Source organism: Rhinoderma darwinii, chromosome 3 (genome assembly GCF_050947455.1).
Source record: "Rhinoderma darwinii isolate aRhiDar2 chromosome 3, aRhiDar2.hap1, whole genome shotgun sequence".
Classification (NCBI taxonomy): domain Eukaryota; kingdom Metazoa; phylum Chordata; class Amphibia; order Anura; family Rhinodermatidae; genus Rhinoderma; species Rhinoderma darwinii.
The window spans coordinates 395307645-395314948 of record NC_134689.1 but is presented as its reverse complement, the minus strand read 5'-3'; the positions used below and the strand labels follow the sequence as shown (position 1 = coordinate 395314948).

At 42.9% G+C, this 7304-nt stretch overlaps 1 non-coding gene across 1 annotated transcript; it reads left to right on the top strand.

Annotated features, from left to right (window-relative positions):
- Positions 1-815: 815 nt before the first annotated feature.
- On the top strand, positions 816-956 carry LOC142751325 (U4 spliceosomal RNA). The gene has a single exon (XR_012882876.1). It is a non-coding gene; the product is annotated as a U4 spliceosomal RNA (small nuclear RNA).
- Positions 957-7304: the final 6348 nt, after the last annotated feature.

Here is a 7304-nt window from a genome sequence, read left to right as displayed (position 1 = left end):
GCTATATGCCCTTACAAGGACTGATAAGAACAGATTTTTTTTACCTCTCCGAAGAAGAAGGGAAGGGAGGCTGGGTTGCAGGGGAAACCGTAACCAGATGGCCACACATTTTCTCCCTAGACCTCAGGAGGGTCCCAAAATCCTTGTGACAAACACACAGTGAAAAAACAAAATTGAATAAGTGGATGTGTGCTGTGATACAGCCTGGACATCCGCCAGGTATTAAAATTCCTCATCTCCCAGACAGAAGGCCGGGAGAATAAAGGTGTGTGCTCAGAAGTGTGAAAGAGGAGTGCCTTCACTCAGTGGGATCCCACCCCCAGTGAGTTAGGGCACCCCAGGTTCACCAGCCCTGGGGCACATAGCAACTCGGGCTTCCAAACTACCCGACCTCCTGACCTCGATCCGGCAGTCAGCTGGTCACCTACAAATGGTACCTTTAAACCAAATGTGTACACCAGAGCGATGACCGTTGTGGTTCCCTGCCCACACCTCGGCGTTCTGTCATCCCCCTACGATGGTCCAAACTTCCACCAGTAGGGATGATTACTAACCTCAGCTTGATCAGGTACAACACTTGATCTTAACCAAAAGGCCGAGAAGCAATAAGATACTACACTTGATCGTAGCCAAAAGGGTGAAACTAAAAGTTTCCTTCTTCTTTTATCTATTGTTCATGATTGAGGGAGGAGTTTATTAGCATATTCACTCCCAGAATCCTTTGCTTTATATTCTTCCATGCTTACTGTATATGCGTCTGCGCAGTGTGAAAAGAGTTCAAGGTACGGAGGCTGCAGCTTCTCCCATCTATCAGTAGCTTTGCGCAGTGGCAGTATTATAGCCAATGAGGTGTATCCGAGGCGTGATTATTGCTGATTGAAAACTTTTTACCAATACCCCGCTGTGATGACTTGAAATATAGTCAGCATTGCAATTTTTGACAGTCTCTCTGGAGACTGAATAGTATTGTCAAAGATAGATTGTGTAGGTGACCTGGTCTCCATAAACACTCTAGAGCAGGGACACAAGCCTTAAAGGAAATGTGTTGCTAGAATTATTTTTTTTTTCTCAGTTAAACAGTTAGTATATAAGTGATTACACATTTTTCTAATTTTTTTTTATTTTTTCATAAGTCTGGAAATATTATATATTAGATTCTAATTTAAAACATTCCCAATTCCCAAAATTGCAGCATTGGCAATGTGGTAAAGGAACCTCATTGCTTTATGCTGCAAAATTGGGGTAGACACACTTGCTCTAGTGTCCTCACACAATCCCCCCTCCCTTATCCTGGCTAGTGCCAGGAGAAGGAGGGGGTTGAATCTTCAAACCTCCTACACTGTGTGGCGCCATTTTCTGAGTGAATGCACAGTGTAGGAGGATTAGATACAGTGCTAATCAGACAGTATAACACAAACATAATACACACATTACATACACAAACAAAACTTACCTGCCGCTGCAGCCTCTGCTCCAATTCCTTGCGCCTTCACATATGGCCGGAAGCCGCGACCGGAATTCGTCATCTTACTGTCCGGCCACGGCTTCTGGTCCACATGAAACTGGCGCCGGATTTTGCTCTGCCGAACACCTTCCTTTTGGTCTGTGTGGGAGCGGCGCATGCGCTGTTCCCACACAGACGGCGTACGTTATAGTGAATGGAACGGCTCCCTTTCGCATTCTCTATGGGGCTGTATGTGCCGTATTCCATCTCTGTATGTCGTTAATGGACAGATACAGAGATGAAAAAAAAAATGGCAGCCCCCATAGAGAAGTAAAAGAAAGTAAAAAGTAGAACATGAGAACACAAATAAATAAAATTAATTTTAATAACATACTAAAAGCAATATTATATAAAAAAAGTTTTTTCGTGACACCTTCCCTTTAACCCCTTCCCGCCGGATCACGTACAGTAACGTCATTAAAACTGGTGTCTTACCGCATTTTCACGTTACTGTACGTGATGGAGATGAAGCTGGCTCAGGAGCTGAGCCAGCGACATCACCGCCGGGTGACAGCTGTATGTTACAGCTGGCACCCTGAGGTATCGGTCAGGACCGGAGCTAGCCTCCGATCTGACCGACTAACCCCTCACATGCTGCGTTCAATAGAGATCGCAGCATGTGAGAAGTTTATAGCCACCGGCACCCCAGCAACGTGATCACTGGGTTGCCAGTGGCTGCAAAGGCGATCGGAGGGCAAATGCTTACCTCACGGTCCGCCAGTAACGGAATCCTCCTATGCCCCGTCGTCGGCGGGGCCCAGGAGGCTTCCGGTACCATCGGCAAGATGGCGCCGTCTCAGAAGCTGAGCCGGCGTCATCAGCAGTGGGTGTCCGCTGTATGTTACAGCGGACACCCCGATCTATCGCCAGGAACCGGAGCTAGCTCCGATTCCTGGCATTAACCCCTTCGATGCAGCGATCCATTGTGATCGCTGCATCCTAGAGGTTTGTAGAAAATCGGCAGCCTTGCCATGCGATGGCAAGGCTGGCGACTGTTACTATGGCAACAGGAGTCCTAACAATGGACTCCTGTCTGCCATTACGTAAGCTGATTAGGCCCCGCCCAGAGGCGGAGCCTGATCGACTTGCTGTCAGTGAACAACTGACAGTTCCAATACATTGCACTACATAGGTAGTGCAATGTATTAGAACATCAAACAAACAGTTGGACATTCAAGTCCCCTAGTGGGACTAAATAAAAGCGTAAAAAAAAAAGTGTAAAAAAAGTAAAAATAAAAGTTGTAACAAATACAATAAAAGTTTGAAGTAATAAAATAAAACACAATCGCCCTTTTCCCCTTATCAAGTCATTTATTATAGAAAAAAATAATAAAGCCATACATATTTGGTATCGCAGCGACCGTAACGACCTGAACTATAAAAATATTATGTTATTTATCCAGCGCAGTGAACGCCGTAAAAAAAAACCTCAAAAACACTGCCATAATTACTGTTTTTTTTGGTCACTGTCTTCCACAAATTGAAATAAAAAGTGATCAAAAAGTCGCATGTATTCAAAAATGGTACCTATAAAATCTATACCTCGTCTCGCAAAAAACAAGCCTTCACACAGCTCCATCGACGAAAATTTTTTAAAGTTATGGCTCTCACAACATGGCTATAGAAAAAATACATTCTCTTTCCAAAAGTAATTTTATTGTGCAAAAAGTTATAAAAAAGTTCTATAAATTTGGTATCGCCGGAATCGTACTGACCCGCAGAATAAAGGTAACATGTAGTTTATAACGCATGGTGGACGCTGTATAAAAAAAAACAACTAAAAAACTATGGCAGAATTGCTGTTTTTTTTGTCACCTTGCCTCCCAAAAAAAGGATAACAAGTGATCAAAAAGTCGCATGTACCCCTATATGGTACCAATAAAAGCTACAGCTCGTCCCGTAAAAAAAGAGCCTTCATACCACTACGTCTATGAAAAAATAAAATAAGTTAAGGCTCCAATAAGTCAGGAAAGAAAAATATCCAGTTGTGAAGGCCCGAGGGGAACATTTCTTCTGTTTCAAAAGGCGATGTATCAAGGCACTAAAATTAGGGAACCAGGAAGGGGAGGGCCCAAACATATCTGCTGGAAGCGACGGTGCCCGTATTATACCAGGACAACACTTTCCCGGCAAAATTCCCCAAACTGCAAAGGTGCGGAGTGTGGACCAAAAGGGGGATAAGGAAGGACATTTATCAGTGCGACACCGGCCTGTGCAGAAAGGATCGATCACAGCGTAACACACATCTATGGATCATTTTATTATTTTTTTACCTTATTATTATACCACCTGACTATGCCCCTGATGTACTCTGCCCAGCTCAGTTATGCCCCACATTATAAACGGAAACAACAGTGATACTCCAAACAAAACTATTACCAAGCAAATTCCACGCTCCAAAACCCAAATGGCGCTCCCACCCATCTGAGCCCTACAGTGTGCCCAAACAGCAGTTTACTTCCACATATATGGCATCACCATACCCGGGAGAACCCTTTTAACAATTTTTGGGTGTGTGTCCCCAGTGGCACAAGCTGGGCACGACATATTTGACACTGAATTGGCATATCTAGGGAAAAATTTTAATTTGTACCTTCCACAGCGCAATCATTTATGGAAAAGACACGTGGTGTGAAAATGCTCACTATATCCCTTAATAAATGCCTTGAGGGGTGCAGTTTCCAAAATGGGGTCACTTCTCAGTGGTTTCTTTTATTATTTCACATCAAAGCCTCTGCAATTGTGAACCAATACTTTATATGTCGCCAAATTAGGCCTCAATTTTACATGGTACTCTTTCACTCCTGAGCCCTGTCGAATGTCCAGGCAAAAGATTAGGGCCACATGTAGGGTGATTCTAAAACAGGGAAACACCGCATAATAATTGAGAGCTGTCTTGTTATGGTGGCACAAGCTGGGCACCACATATTGGCGTATCTAAGGAAAAATTCCCATTTTCATTCTCCCACATCGTGTGCACACGAATTTCTGCAAAACACCTGCAGGGTTAACATGCTCACTACACCCCTAGATGAATACCTTGAGGGTGTTGTTTCCAAAATGGGGTCACTTCTGGGGGGTATCCACTGTTTTGGTCCCACAGCGACTTTGCAAATGCAACATAGCGACCAGAAACCAAATGCAGCAAAATCTGTACACCAAAAGCAAATGGCGCTCCTTCCCTTCTGAGCCCTGCCGTGTGCCCAAACAGCATTTTATGACCACGTGTGGGGTATTGCCGTACTCCAGAGAAGTTGCTTTACAAATGTTGGGGTTCTTTTTTTCCTTTATTTGTTGAGAAAATTAAAAATTTGGAGCTACTTTTTTGGCGTTTTCACTGTTTTGTCCCCTCAGTGGCTTTGTAAATGCGACATGGCCTCCGCAAACCATTCCTGCTAAATTTGAGCTCCAAAAGCCAAATAGCGCTCTTTCCCTTCTAAGCTCCGCTGTGTGTCCAAACATCCGTTTATACCCACATGTGGGGTATTGTTTTACTTGGGAGAAATTGCTTTAAAAATGTTGTGGTGCTTTTTCTCCTTTAGTCCTCGTGGAAATTAGAAAAAATTAGTTAAACCTACATTATCTTTGAAAGAATGAGGATTTTCATTTTCATGGCCTACTTCCAATAATTTCTGCAAAAAACCTGCGGGGTCAAAATGCTCACTATACCCCTAGATAATTTCCTCAAGGGGTGTAGTTTCCCAAATGGGGTCACTTTTGGTGGATTGCCACTGTTTTGGCACCGAAAGAGCCCTTGAAACCTGACATGGTGCCTAAAATATTTTCTAATAAAAAGGAGGTCCAAAATCCACTATGTGCTCCTTTGCTTCTGAGGCCGATGCTTGAGTGCATTACCACACTAGGGCCACATGTGGGATATTTCTAAAAACTGCAGAACCTGGGCAATAAATATTGAGTTGCGTTTCCCTGGTAAAAACTTCTGTGTTACAAAAAACTAGATTAAAAATGAATTTCTGCAAAAAAAAAAATGAAATTTGAACATTTCACCTCTACGTTGCTTTAATTCCTGTGAAACGTTTAAAGGGTTAAGAAACTTTCGAAATGCTATTTTGAATACTTTGAGGGGTGAAGATTTTAAAATGGGGTGACTTTTTGGCGGTTTGTAATATATAAGGCCCTAAAAGCCGCTTCACAACTGAACTGTAGTGAAAATTTAAGATGCAAAGAAGAATGGCGTAATTTCAGGGTTTTTTAAAAAAGTTCTGGCTCTTAGAATAAGGCAACACAAAAAGTGAATGATTGTTTACAAAACTTATTTTATTGTGCAAACGCCATAAGACATAAAAAAATACTATAAACATCTGGTATCGCCGTAATCGTATCGCCCCGCAGAATAAAGTGAATATGTCATTTATAGCGCACGGTGAACGCTGTAAAAAAAAACAAAACAATAGTAGAATTGCTGTTTTTTAGTCACCACGCCACCTAAAAATAGAATAAAAACTGATCAAAAAGCCGCATGCACCCCAAGTAAACTACAATGGATTCCTCAAGGGGTCTAGTTTCCAAATTAGGGTAACTTTTGGGGGGTTTCCAATGTTTTGGCACCACAAGACCTCTTCAAACCGGACATGGTGCCTAATAAAAAAGAGGCCTCAAAATCCACTAGGTGCTCATTTGCTTCGGAGGCCGCTGCTTCAGTCCATTACCGCACTAGGGCCACATGTGGGATATTTATCTAAACTGCAGAATCTGGGCAATACGTATTAAGTTGCGTTTCACTGATAAAACCTTTTGTGTTGTAAAAAAAATGGAATAAAGAGGATTTTCTTAAAAAAAATAAAATTTAAACTTCACCTCTACTTTGCTCTAAATTTCTGTGAAACACCTAAAGGGTTCATAAACTTTCTACATGCTGTTGTGAATACTTTGAGGGGTCTAGTTTCTAAAATGGGGTGTTTGATAGGGGTTTCTAATATATGGGCCCCTCAAAGCAACTTCAGAACTGAACTGGAACCTAAAAAAATAAAGAATGAGGCAATACTTCGCTTCTTACATTATACTGATAATGAGCCGTGCCCACCCCGAGATGACCCCAGTTTTGACCGTTTGTATAAACGGAGACCCCTATTAGACCGTTTCAGTGCCCGGTTTTCCCAAGCATACACCCCCGAGAAGTGTATTTCTATTGATGAGTCCCTGGTACATTTTAAAGGGAGGGTTCAATTCCGCGAGTACCTGCCGGGTAAGAGGGCAAGGTATGGCGTGAAGATGTATAAGCTGTGCGAGAGTGCATCAGGGTATACCTACAGGTTTAGGATATATGAAGGAAAGGCCACCCCCAAACCAGACTGCATCCTGGACTACAATAGGTACATGGGAGGGATGGACTTGTCAGATCAAATCCTGAAGCCCTACAGCGCCATGCGGTGAGGTATAAGAAGCTGACCGTGCACATCATACAGATGGCTTTGTACAATGCGTACGTGCTACGTCGATGTGCAGGCCAGACGGGAACTTTCCTGGAATTTCAAGAGGTGATTATCAAGAACCTAATCTTTAGGGACCAAGATGGGGGGGCACCCAGTACTTCTGGAAGCGAGGCCACACGCATCGTACCAGGGCGGCAACACTTTCCAGGAGAAGTTCCCCAAACTGGCAAGAAGGGAAAAAGTCAAAAGAGGTGCAAAGTTTGCTATAAGGGATGACACAATATATCAATGTGACGCGTGTCCCGAATAACCAGAGCTCTGTATGAAAGAGTGTTTTAAAATGTATCATATATCCCTTGGTTTATAATTTACCCCAATTTTACTTACCCTGATGCACTCCACACAGC